This window comes from Trachypithecus francoisi, unplaced genomic scaffold (genome assembly GCF_009764315.1).
Source record: "Trachypithecus francoisi isolate TF-2019V2 unplaced genomic scaffold, Tfra_2.0 Lachesis_group2, whole genome shotgun sequence".
Taxonomy (NCBI): Eukaryota; Metazoa; Chordata; class Mammalia; order Primates; family Cercopithecidae; genus Trachypithecus; species Trachypithecus francoisi.
The window spans coordinates 69,741,435-69,754,372 of record NW_022681465.1 but is presented as its reverse complement, the minus strand read 5'-3'; the positions used below and the strand labels follow the sequence as shown (position 1 = coordinate 69,754,372).

The 12,938-nt window shown below is 37.0% G+C and overlaps 1 protein-coding gene and 1 non-coding gene across 5 annotated transcripts in view; one reads left to right on the top strand and one right to left on the bottom strand.

Moving 5' to 3' along the window:
- The window catches only part of SPEF2 (sperm flagellar 2), a 203,936-nt gene that overhangs the window by 176,410 nt on the left and 14,588 nt on the right, over positions 1–12,938 (bottom strand). The window lies entirely within an intron of this gene.
- Positions 6,272–6,332, top strand: LOC117066229. Its single transcript, XR_004430214.1, has one exon. It is a non-coding gene; the product is annotated as a U7 small nuclear RNA (small nuclear RNA).

Below are 12,938 nucleotides of genomic sequence, written 5' to 3'. Positions count from 1 at the left end.
GAAAAAAATGGGTTGTTCCAAAATTGAAGATGGATGATATTTGGTTCTCAATACAAGTAGGACCCTCTTCCCACATTAAGGAATGCAGTGACTCTTGTTGAGAGAGAAAGTTAGTCCTTTGTAGTATATGACAAGCAGGGCTGTTACAAAGGACACATACTTGTCCAAAGGTGGAACAAGAGTATGAAATCTACCCTCTGTTCAGATTGTTAAGCCTTGTTCCTGGCATGAGACTGCTTCATCCAAAATGTGACTCCTTTTTCCTTGTAAAAAGGCCTTTCTGTTCACCAAGGCCTGCATTTTTATAGTCATTTCCAGCCAGATGGGGACCCTTTTTCCATTTCACAAAAGACCCTCTGTGGTCCTGCCAACAACAGCCACTTTGGTACACCTGAAACACTGCATCTGCGATCTGGTCAGGATGGTCCTTTAACTTTTCCATAGTTAAGCAGATATCCTCTCTGATACCCCTCATTTATTCATTGGAAACAATATTATGAGCCTGCTGTGGGCCAGGACAATGCTTGGAGCACAAAGAATAAACACACTCTGCAACTTTCAGGATCTTTGTAATCTAGTTGAGGGGTAAACATTCATTTATCATTCATCAAACATTGTTTGGTCTCCTTCATGTGGCAGGCACTCTGATAAGAACTGATATATAAATAAATAATTATAACTTGATAATGATAATGTAATAAGGAAAGGGATGTCCAAAGTTTTGTTAGAACAAAGAGAAAAGGGGGACTAAATCTACTGAGAAAGTAAAAGAAGAGTTTAGAGAAGGAGTAGATTTTTAGCTGGCACTTCAGAATAAACACAAGTTTCTCATGGTAGAACTGAAAAAATAACATTAATCTGCAAAGGTGCAAGGCATAACAAAAACATATGATGTGTGTGTGGACCAGAGAAGCTTAGGTTAGGATTCTAGGTTAATGGGAAATGTGGCTGGAAAGGTGAATGAGGGTCACACTGAGAAGCACCTTATAAAGCGATGACCTTGAGAGCGACAGAGAGACCAGAACACTCAAATTTCTTAAGCTGATGGGGATACCACACCTAGAGATATGAGTGTAGAGTTTTAGCTTCACGTTGGGAAGTCTAAACAAGGTCTCTATCTGTAGAATTTACTAGGAAATGTAGGCATTCATTAATTTAAAAAAAATTGACTGAAAGTTAAATATGCACCAGGCCTCTGTTAAGCCCTAGAGATATAAAGAAAAATTACCTAACACCCCTAACTTCATGGTGTTTTGTGCAATGTGAAAGAAACACAGATGAAGAAACTGACAACAAAGTGATCAGTGTTATAAAAATTAAATGTGTAGGCTGAGTTTCTAACTTTCATAAAGGGATAGACAGCAACAACAACAAAAGGATTGGACATCTGGTTATGTGTAAGTCATAACACACCAATCTATATGTATAAGAACTCCTGAGAAATCACAAAAAAGAAAAGGAGGGCATAGACACTGACCTACCTACCCTGGCATTCTTATACCTTGGAGGCTAATCCAGCTTCTATTGGCAGCAGCAAAGCTAGGAACAGAGGGAGCGAATGGCTGAGAGGTCAGGCAGAGTGGGTAGCTGGGGCTAACAACAAATTTATATGCCATGCCCTTGAGGAAGAGATGTGTAATATGAGATGTAGGTATGGGTTAGGATGTTACCCTGTACACCAGAAGGTCAAGAAATTGGATGGGATTAGCAAAACAGGGTTTATTTGGTATGACAGTATAGTTCTAATCTATGGCTTCTTTTGTGTCATACAGTTACTATATGTACAACTAGGATAATCTACATTATGAAAGAATAATTCCTCTAGCATGGAAATATCAGAGATTCTTTTGCTCAGAAGTCTTATAACATAGGTGCAGCTTCATAAAGGCCTATCATTTCAGACAAACAAAAATAAGAAGTACTTGAGCGGGAAGTATCAGGTTAAAATAATATGGATTTGAAGTAGATCTTCATAAATGGCAGAATGAGAACCTCCAAAAATCTGGTCCTCCTTAAAGACAACAATAAAACTGACAAAAAATTGTAAAAATCAACTTTTTCATAACTCTGGAAATTAGCTAAAGGCTTGCAACAACTCAAGGAGCATTTATTTAAGAAAAGTTGCATAATAGTGGTAAGGACAGAGAGCTTTTTGTCATTTTAGCTTGCTCCATGTCCATACACCTCTCCCTAGCCCCATGGCAGCTGTGAAAACCAGCAGGAGACTTACAACCATGGCAGTTATAAAAGCCAGCAGTTTAGCACTCATTAAAGCAGCAGACAGATTTGAAGTGCCTCTGAAGTCCTGTCTTCAGAGTGTTGCTTTTTTTTTTTTTTTTTTTGAGACAGAGTCTCACTCTGTCACCCAGGCTGGAGTGCAATAGCATAATCTTAGCTCATTGCAACCTCCACCTCTCAGGTTCAAGAGATTCTCCTGCCTCAGCCTCCCGAGTAGCTGGGATTAAAGGTGCCCACCACCACGCCCAGCTAATTTTTTGGTATTTTTAGCAGAGACAGGGTTTCACCATGTTGGCCAGGCTGGTCTCAAACTCCTGACCTCAGGTGATCCACCTGCCTTGGCCTCCCAAAGTGTTAGGATTATAGGCATGAGCCACCACACCCAGTCCAGAGTGTTGCTGTTTAACTACCCAGTAGTGTTGTGAAAATCCCCATTTTCACGCCTTGTCATTATTTGACCTAATAGAGCTTTCTCACTGAAAAAAGTCCTATCCCAAGGGTGTTAGGAAAAAACAATCATAGCAATTATTTATAATCACAGTTACCTGAGACAGTAAAACCAGTTGGAACAAAGAAGAGGCTGGCCAAAAACTTCAAAGGAAGACCTATGAATGAGATGTCTGTTAGGGACTCTGAGGCCATATGCATGTGTAGGAATGTATGGATGCCTAGGAAAGACATGAGGAGGTCTAAATCTCTCACCTTTGGCTGACTTTGAGATGTTGCACAAGCAGGAAGTAAAGGCTAAGGGAAAGTTGTAAACTGCCAGAGCATTGAAAACATGCCATAATCCACTCATAGAGTTTCTTAGCAAAGGAAAATGTATTGGTCCAAGGTGTTAAAAGAAATCTCTGTTCAATTGCTGACCACTAAGCAAATCAACTAAAGACTTCAGGTGCAGTATACAAGAGGGAATACAGACTTCACAGAATTAGTCCAGGAGAGTTACTAAACAAACAAACAAACAAACAAAAAGCAGAAGCAGCAGCAGCAACAACAAACTCTGGGAATATGTAATAGTCTGAATTGACACATTATATTATTTTAAATGTCCAATTTTCAAAAATCATGAGACACACAAAGAAACAAGAAAGTATGACCTATATACAAGGGGAAAAAAGGTGAATAGAAACTCCGTGGGGAAGTCTTGGACAAAGACCTTCAATGACCTATTATAAATATGTTAAAGAAAGGAAAATAAACTATGTTTATAAACCCTCTTCCTGTTTAGAAAAAAAAAGTGCAGCTCACTGCCAGTGCTCATTTAATTTTACATAAACACATTCTATGAGGCTGAAGCAAATCTGACTAATTTTCAATGTGAAAATAAAATATAAAGACTGTTCTTAGAATTATTTCTAAATAGAACAAACACCAGAATCATCAGAATCATGTATTTTGGAAAAACTGGGTTCACCAAATAAATATTTGGCCAACAACTGTCGGAGAACGATGCTAACATTATACATAGGAATGCTATGTTTTCTAGGATTTGACATTTTTGGTGATTGTGATTGATAAATACTACATTTTGTAAATGGAAACACTACTGCTAAAAATGGAATCCTGTAAATAGAATGATGCCTTTTGTTTCTAAAGTCAAAATACTACAGCAATGCAAAAACAATAATAAAAGCAAGATATTTCATGGTAAAGTTATCTCAGGGTAAATGCTGCACCTGCAAGCACTGCCAGCTAGTGCTCTCAGGGTAAATGGGAAAATGGTTAAAGTTAAAATAAAGTATGAGAACACTGTTTCAACAAAAAGAGAGTATCAATAAAGAAACAGAAATTATAAAATTAGGAACACAGTGAAATTTTGAAGTTGAGAAGTACAACTGAAATAAAAACATTCACAATAATAGTTCAACAGTAAACTAGAGTTGGCAGAGGAAAGAATCTGAGATCTGAGAACCCAAAGATAGGTCAACTAAAACTATTCAGGGAAGAAAAAAAAAGCATGAAGAAAAATGACCAGAACCTCAAAGCACATACATCCACTCTAATCATGAGAAAAACATCAGAGAAATTCCACCTGAGGGAAAATCACTTCACTAGTATGCTTCAAAACTGTCAAGATCATCGAAAATAAGAAAAGTCTGTCTGAGAAAGTATCACATTCAATAGGAGCCTAAGGAGATATGATATGATATGCTGGATGGGATCCTGGAACAAGAAAGACATTAGGTAAAAAATTTTAAAAAAAAATCTAAATAGCATATAGATTTTATTTGATAATAATATATAAATATTGGCTCATTAATTGTAACAAATGTACCACACCAATGTAAGATGCTAGCAATAGGTACGAATAGATATGTACAATATAGGAAATCTCTGTATTATGTCAATAATTTTTCTGTAAATCTAAAACTGTTCTGTAACAAAAAGTTTATTTAATAATGAACAAAGTCTCAGAGACCTACAGGACATTACCAAGCATACCAATATACACATAATTGGAGAATGATATGGGAGAGAGAAAGAAAGGGGGCAAAAATAATCTTTGGAGAAATAGTGGCCAAAATTTCACAAATGTGATGAAAGATACGGATCCACACATCCAAGAAGCTCAATGAACTGCAGTAGGTTAGTCACAAAGATGTCTACACCTAGACATGTTATAGTCAAACTCTTGAAAGACAAAGACAGAGAGCATCTTAAAAGCATCAAGAGAAAAATAAGTCATCAAATACAAGAGTTTCTCTATAAAATAAACAGCTGACTTATCAGAAATTAGGGAGGCCAGAAGGTAGCTGGATGACATGGTCACAGTGCTGAAAAAGAAAAACTGCAAATCAAGAATTCTATGACTGGTAAAAATATGTATCAAACTGAAGGATAAACAAAAACTAAGATAACTCATTGTTAACATACCTGCCCTATAAGAAATATTAAAGGGAACCTTTAAGTCCTAAATGAAAGGACAATATACAGTAACTCAAATCACATGAATAAATTTTAAAGCACGTCAGTAGAACTAACTACATAGAGTAACATAAAAAATAGTTTAAATATATTTTTGTTTGTAACTATTTTCTTCTCCTTATCTGATTTAAAAGTTAAGTGCATACAGAAATAATTATAAAACTGTCTTGATGGGTTTAAGATGTAATTTGTAGGACAACGATAGCATAAAAAAAGGAGGAGGCAATTGAGCTACACTGGAGCAAATTTTTTTCTATACAAATGAAATTAAAGTAGTATTAATCTGAATAGTTTGATTTAAATTAAAATATTAATTGTAATCTTCATGAAAACCACTAAGAAAATGATGCAAAAAATACAGTAAAGGAAACAATAAGGGAATTAAAATGGTATTAGAAAATATCTAACACAAAAGAAGGCAGTAGTAGAGCAGTAAAAAAGACATAAAACATATACACAACAAATATCAAAATTGCACACTCAAATCCTCTTCCATAATTATATTGTAAATAAATGGATTAAATAACTACAATTACAAAGAGGCAATTGGCAGAATAGATAGACAATCCAATTGTATGCTTTCTACAAGAAAATACACTTTAGATTCAAATACACACATTTATTGAAAGTAAAAGAATGGAAAAACATATATCAAGCAAATAATAACCAAAACAGGACTAGAGTGACTATAGTACCAGGCAAATTTGACTTTAAGGAAAAAAAAAAGTATTACTTGATACTAAGAATATTTTATATTGTTAAAAAGGTCAATCCCTCAAGACATAACAATTATAAACATATATGCATCTAACAATGGAGCCACAAAATACATGGAGCAACAACTGAAAGAATTAGAGGGAGAAATAGACAATTCAACAAGAATAATTTGAGACTTTGGCTCCAACTTTCAATAATGGATACAGCAACCAGGTAGAAGAGCAGTAAGGAAATGTAAGACCTGGATAACACTATAAGCCAACTGGACCTCACAGATATCTATAAACACTCTATTGAACAATAATAGAATATACATTCTCTTCAAGTACATATGAAACATTTTCAAAAAGAGAATATATGTTAGACCATTTTTAAAAACAGCTTCAATAAGTATTGCAGCTCTTTTAGAATTTGTCTAGCTGGTTTTACAGGTTTTACCAGAAACCTCCCACCAAAAAATAATTTCATTGATTTTAAAGAGATTGAAATACCTGTGTTGTCCAATGAAAGTGTAATTAAATTAGAAATAAGTAACACAGCAAATTTGGAAAATTCAAAAGTATGTGGAAATTAAATAACATCATCCTAAATAATAAAGAATCAAAGAAGAAATCACAAGGGAAATTAGAATATTGAGATAAATAAAGACGCAAAATGACATACCAAAACTTACCTGATACAGCTAAATCAGTGCTTACAGGGAAATTTATAGCCATCAATGCAAATGTTAAAAAAGAAAATCTAAAATAAAAAAGTTAACTATCCATAACAAGAAACTACAAAAAAAAAAAACTAAACCCAAAACAAGCAGAAGACCAGAAATGACAATAAGAACAGAAATAATAAAGTAGCTGATATGGTTAAGCTTTGTGTCCCCACCCAAATCTCATCTTGAACTGTAATCCCCATAATTCCTACATGTCTAAGGAGATACCTGGTGGGAGGTATAGGACTGGATCATGGAGGCTGCTTCCCCCATGCTGGTCCTGTGATAGTGAGTTAGTTCTCATGAGATCTAATAGTTTTATGAGGGGCCCTTCCCACTTTGCTACTCACTCTTCTCTCTCCTGCTGCCTTGTGAAGAAGGATGTGTTTGCTTCCTCTTCTGCCATGACTGTAAGTTTCCTGAGGCCTCCCCAGCAATGTGGAAGTGTAAGTCAATTAAACCTTTTTCCTTTATAAATTACCCAGTCTCGAGTATATATTTATAGCAGTGTGAAAATGGACTAATACAGTAACTTGGTACCGCAGAGAGTGGGGTACTACTATAAAGATAATGGAAAATGTGGAAGCGACTTTGTACCTGGGTAACAGGCAAAGGTTGGAACAGTTTGGAGGGCTCAGAAAAAAACAGGAAAATGTTGAAAAGTTTGGAATTTCTTAGAGACTTGTTGAATGGCTTTGACCAAAATGCTGACAGTGATATGGACAATGAAGTCCAGGTTGAGGTGGTTTCGCCTAAGATAGTATAGTATTTGTATATAATCTACATACATCCTTTTATATATTTTTCAGTCATCTCTAGATTACTTACAATATCTAATACAATGCCTGCATATTACTTCATTCTTGTGGATTCAATGTAGTACTCAGTTTGTGACAAATACTAGTTTTGCTCTTTGGAACTCTTACTTTTTTTTCCCAAATATTTTTGAATTGCAAGTGGTTGAATTCATGGATGTGGAAATCATGGATACAGAGGGCCAACTATATTTGAGTTGTTTCTACTTTTTGGCTATTAGGAATAATCTGCTATGAACATTGTCTTATCACGTGGATAGGTTTTCATTTCTCTTGGGTGTATACCTACAAGTGGAATTGTTGGGTATGACAGTCTATGTTTACCTTTTGAGGCACACCTAAACAGTTTTTTTAAGTGCCTGAATTAAATTCACACTAACATTGTATGAGGATTTTGATTTCTCCATGTCCTTATCATCACTTGTTATTGTCTATCTTTCTGCCTATAGCCATCCTAGTGGGTGTGAAGTGGTATCTCGTGATCTTGATTTGCATTTTCCTAAACACGAATTGATATGGTTTGGCTCTGTGTCCCGACCCAAATCTCAACTTGTAGCTCCCATAATTCCCACATGTTGTGGGAGGAACTCAGTGGGAGATGACTGAATCATGGGGGCAGGTCTTTCCCGTGCTGTTCTCATGATAGTGAATGGGTCTCACAAGGTCTGATGGTTTTAAAAACAAGAACTTCTTTGCACAACCTCTCTCTTTGCCTGCTGCCGTCGATGTAAGATGTGGCTTGCCCCTCCTTGCCTTCCACCATGATTGTGAGGCCTCCCCATCCATGTGGAACTACAAATACAATAAACAACTCTCTTTTGTAAATTGCCCAATCTTGGGTGTGTCTTTATCAGTAGTGTGAAAATGGAATAATACACTAATGATGTTGAGCATCTATTCATCTCCTTATTAGTTGTGTGTTAGCTTATTTGGTGAAATATCTATTCAGATCCTTTGTCTATTGTTAATTGGATTGTCTTTTTATTATTGAGTTATAAGTGTTACTTATATATTCTAATAGCCACATGAAGATAAGGAACTTATTGGGAACTGGAATAAAGGTGATTTTGCTATACTTTAGCAAAGAGACTGGTGGCATTTTACTCCTGCCTTAGAGATCTGTGGAACTTTGAACCTAAGAGAGATGATTTAGGATTTCTGGGGGAAGAAATTTTTTTTTTATTATTATACTTTAAGTTCTAGGGTACATGTGCATAACGTGCAGGTTTGTTACATATGTATACTTGTGCCATGTTGGTGTGCTGCACCCATCAACTCGTCAGCACCCATCAATTCATCATTTATATCAGGTATAACTCCCAATGCAATACCTCCCCCCACCCCCTCCCCATGAGAGGCCCTGGTGTGTGATGTTCCCCTTCCCGAGTCCAAGTGATCTCATTGTTCAGTTCCCACCTATGAGTGAGAACATGCGGTGTTTGGTTTTCTCTTCTTGTGATAGTTTGCTAAGAATGATGGTTTCCAGCTGCATCCATGTCCCTACAAAGGACGGAAATTCATCCTTTTTTATGGCTGCATAGTATTCCATGGTGTATATGTGCCACATTTTCTGAATCCAGTCTGTCACTGATGGACATTTGGGTTGATTCCAAGTCTTTGCTATTGTGAATAGTGCCGCAATAAACATACGTGTGCATGTGTCTTTATAGCAGCATGATTTATAATCCTTTGGGTATATACCCAGTAGTGGGATGGCTGGGTCACATGGTACATCTAGTTCTAGATCCTTGAGGAATTGCCATACTGTTTTCCATAATGCTTGAACTAGTTTACAATCCCACCAACAGATAAAAGTGTTCCTATTTCTCCACATCCTCTTCAACACCTGTTGTGTCCTGACTTTTTAATGATTGCCATTCTAACTGGTGTGAGATGGTATCTCATTGTGGTTTTGATTTGCATTTCTCTGATGGCGAGTGGTGATGAGCATTTTTTCATGTGTCTGTTGGCTGTATGAATGTCTTCTTTTGAGAAATGTCTGTTCATATCCTTTGCCCACTTTTTGATGGGGTTGTTTGCTTTTTTCTTGTATATTGGTTTGAGTTCTTTGTAGATTCTGGATATTAGCCCTTTGTCGGATGAGTAGATTGCAAAAATTTTCTCCCATTCTGTAGGTTGCCTGTTCACTCTGATGGTAGTTTATTTTGCTGTGCAGAAGCTCTTTAGTTTATTTAGACCCCATTTGTCAATTTTGGCTTTTGCTGCCATTGCTTTTGGTGTTTTAGACATGAAGTCCTTGCCCATGCCTATGTCCTGAATGGTATTACCTAGGTTTTCTTCTAGGGTTTTTATGGTATTAGCTCTAACATTTAAGTCTCTAATCCATCTTGAATTAATCTTCGTATAAGGAGTAAGGAAAGGATCCAGTTTCAGCTTTCTACTTATAGCTAGCCAATTTTCCCAGCACCATTTATTAAATAGGGAATCCTTTCCCCATTTCTTGTTTCTCTCAGGTTTGTCAAAGATCAGATGGCTGTAGATGTGTGGTATTATTTCTGAGGACTCTGTTCTGTTCCATTGGTCTATATCTCTGTTGTGGTACCAGTACCATGCTGTTTTGGTTACTGTAGCCTTGTAGTATAGTTTGAAGTCAGGTAGCGTGACGCCTCCAGCTTTGTCCTTTTGACTTAGGATTGTCTTGGCAATGCGGGCTCTTTTTTGGTTCCATATGAACTTTAAAGCCGTTTTTTCCAATTCTGTGAAGAAACTCATTGGTAGTTTGATGGGGATGGCATTGAATCTATAAATAACTTGGGCAGTATGGCCATTTTCACGATATTGATTCTTCCTATCCATGAGCATGGTATGTTCTTCCATTTGTTTGTGTCCTCTTTGATTTCACTGAGCAGTGGTTTGTAGTTCTCCTTGAAGAGGTCCTTTACATCCCTTGTAAGTTGGATTCCTAGGTATTTTATTCTCTTTGAAGCAATTGTGAAAGGAAGTTCATTCCTGATTTGGCTCTCTGTTTGTCTGTTACTGGTGTATAAGAATGCTTGTGATTTTTGCACATTAATTTTGTATCCTGAGACTGTGCTGAAGTTGTTTATCAGCTTAAGGAGATTTTGGGCTGAGACAATGGGGTTTCCTAAATATACAATCATGTCATCTGCAAACAGGGACAATTTGACTTCTTCTTTTCCTAACTGAACACCCTTGATTTCTTTCTCTTGCCTGATTGCCCTAGCCAGAACTTCCAACACTATGTTGAATAGGAGTGGTGAGAGAGGGCATCCCTGTCTTGTGCCAGTTTTCAAAGGGAATTTTTCCAGTTTTTGCCTATTCAGTATGATATTGGCTGTGGGTTTGTCATAAATAGCTCTTATTATTTTGAGGTACGTTCCCCCAATACCGAATTTATTGAGCGATTTTAGCATGAAGGGCTGCTGAATTTTGTCAAAAGCCTTTTCTGCATCTATTGAGATAATCATGTGGTTCTTGTCTTTGTTCTGTTTATACGCTGGATTACATTTATTGATTTGAGAATGTTGAACCAGCCTTGCATCCCAGGGATGAAGCCCACTTGATCATGGTGGAGAAGCTTTTTGATGTGCTGCTGAATCCGGTATGCCAGTATTTTATTGAGGATTTTTGCATCAATGTTCATCAGGGATATTGGTCTAAAATTCTCTTTTTTTATTGTGTCTCTGCCAGGCTTTGGTATCAGGATGATGTTGGCCTCATAAAATGAGTTAGGGAGGATTCCTTCTTTTTCTCTTGATTGGAATAGTTTCAGAAGGAATGGTACCAGCTCCTCCTTGTACCTCTGGAAGAATTCAGCTGTGAATCCATCTGGTCCTGGACTTTTTTTGGTGGGTAGGCTATTAATTATTGCCTCAATTTCAGAGCCTGCTATTTGTCTATTCAGGGATTCAACTTCTTCCTGGTTTAGTCGTGGGAGAGTGTAAGTGTCCAGGAAATTATCCATTTCTTCTAGATTTGCTAGTTGATTTGCGTAGAGGTGTTTATAGTATTCTCTGATGGTAGTTTGTATTTCTGTGGGGTCGGTGGTGATATCCCCTTTATCATTTTTTATTGCGTCTATTTGATTCCTCTCTCTTTTCTTCTTTATTAGTCTTGCTAGCGGTCTGTCAATTTTGTTGATCTTTTCAAAAAGCAACTCCTGGATTCATTGATTTTTTGGAGGGTTTTTTGTGTCTCTATCTCCTTCAGTTCTGCTCTGATCTTAGTTATTTCTTGCCTTCTGCTAGCTTTTGAATGTGTTTGCTCTTTCCTCTCTAGTTCTTTTAATTATGAAGTTAGAGTGTCAATTGTAGATCTTTCCTGCTTTCTCTTGTGGGCATTTAGTGCTATAAATTTCCCTCTACACACTGCTTTACATGTGTCCCAGAGATTCTGGTATGTTGTGTCTTTGTTCTCATTGGTTTCAAAGAACATCTTTATTTCTGCCTTCATTTCGTTATGTATCCAGTAGTCCTTCAGGAGCAGGTTGTTCAGTTTGCATGTAGTTGAGCGGTTTTGATTGAGTTTCTTAGTCCTGAGTTCTAGTTTGATTGCACTGTGGTCTGAGAGACAGTTTGTTATAATTTCTGTTCTTGTACATTTGCTGAGGAGTGCTTTACTTCCAATTCTGTGGTCAATTTTGGAATAAGTGCGATGTGGTGCTGAGAAGAATGTATATTCTGCTGATCTGGGGTGGAGAGTTCTATAGATGTCTATTAGGTCTGCTTGGTGCAGAGATGTGTTCAATTCCTGGATATCCTTGTTAACTTTCTGTCTCGTTGATCTGTCTAATGTTGACAGTGGAGTGTTGAAGTCTCCCATTATTATTGTATGGGAGTCTAAGTCTCTTTGTAAGTCTCTAAGGACTTGCTTTATGAATCTGGGTGCTCCTGTATTGGGTGCATAGATATTTAGGATAGTTAGCTCTTCCTGTTGAATTGATCCCTTTACCATTATGTAATGGCCTTCTTTGTCTCTTTTGATCTTTGAGGGTTTAAAGTCTGTTTTATCAGAGACTAGTATTGCAACCCCTGCTTTTTTTTGTTCTCCATTTGCTTGGCAGAGCTTCCTCCATCCCTTTATTTTGAGCCTACATATGTCTCTGCATGTGAGATGCATCTCCTGAATACAGCAGACTGATGGGTCTTGACTCTTTATCCAGTTTGCCAGCCTCTGTCTTTTAATTGGAGCATTTAGTCCATTTACATTTAAGGTTAATATTGTTATGTGTGACCTTGATCCAGCTATTATGATATTAACTGGTTATTTTGCTCGTTAGTTGATGCAGTTTCTTCCTAGCCTCGATGGTCTTTACATTTTTGCATATTTTTACAATGGCTGGTACCGGTTGTTCCTTTCCATGTTTAGGGCTTCCTCCATGGTCTCTTGTAAGGCAGGCCTGGTGGTGACAAAATCTCTAAGCATTTGCTTATCTGTAAAGGATTTTATTTCTCCTTCTCTGATGAAACTTAGTTTGGCTGGATATGAAATTCTGGGTTGAAAATTCTTTTCTTTAAGAATGTTGAATATTGGCCCCCACTCTCTTCTGGCTT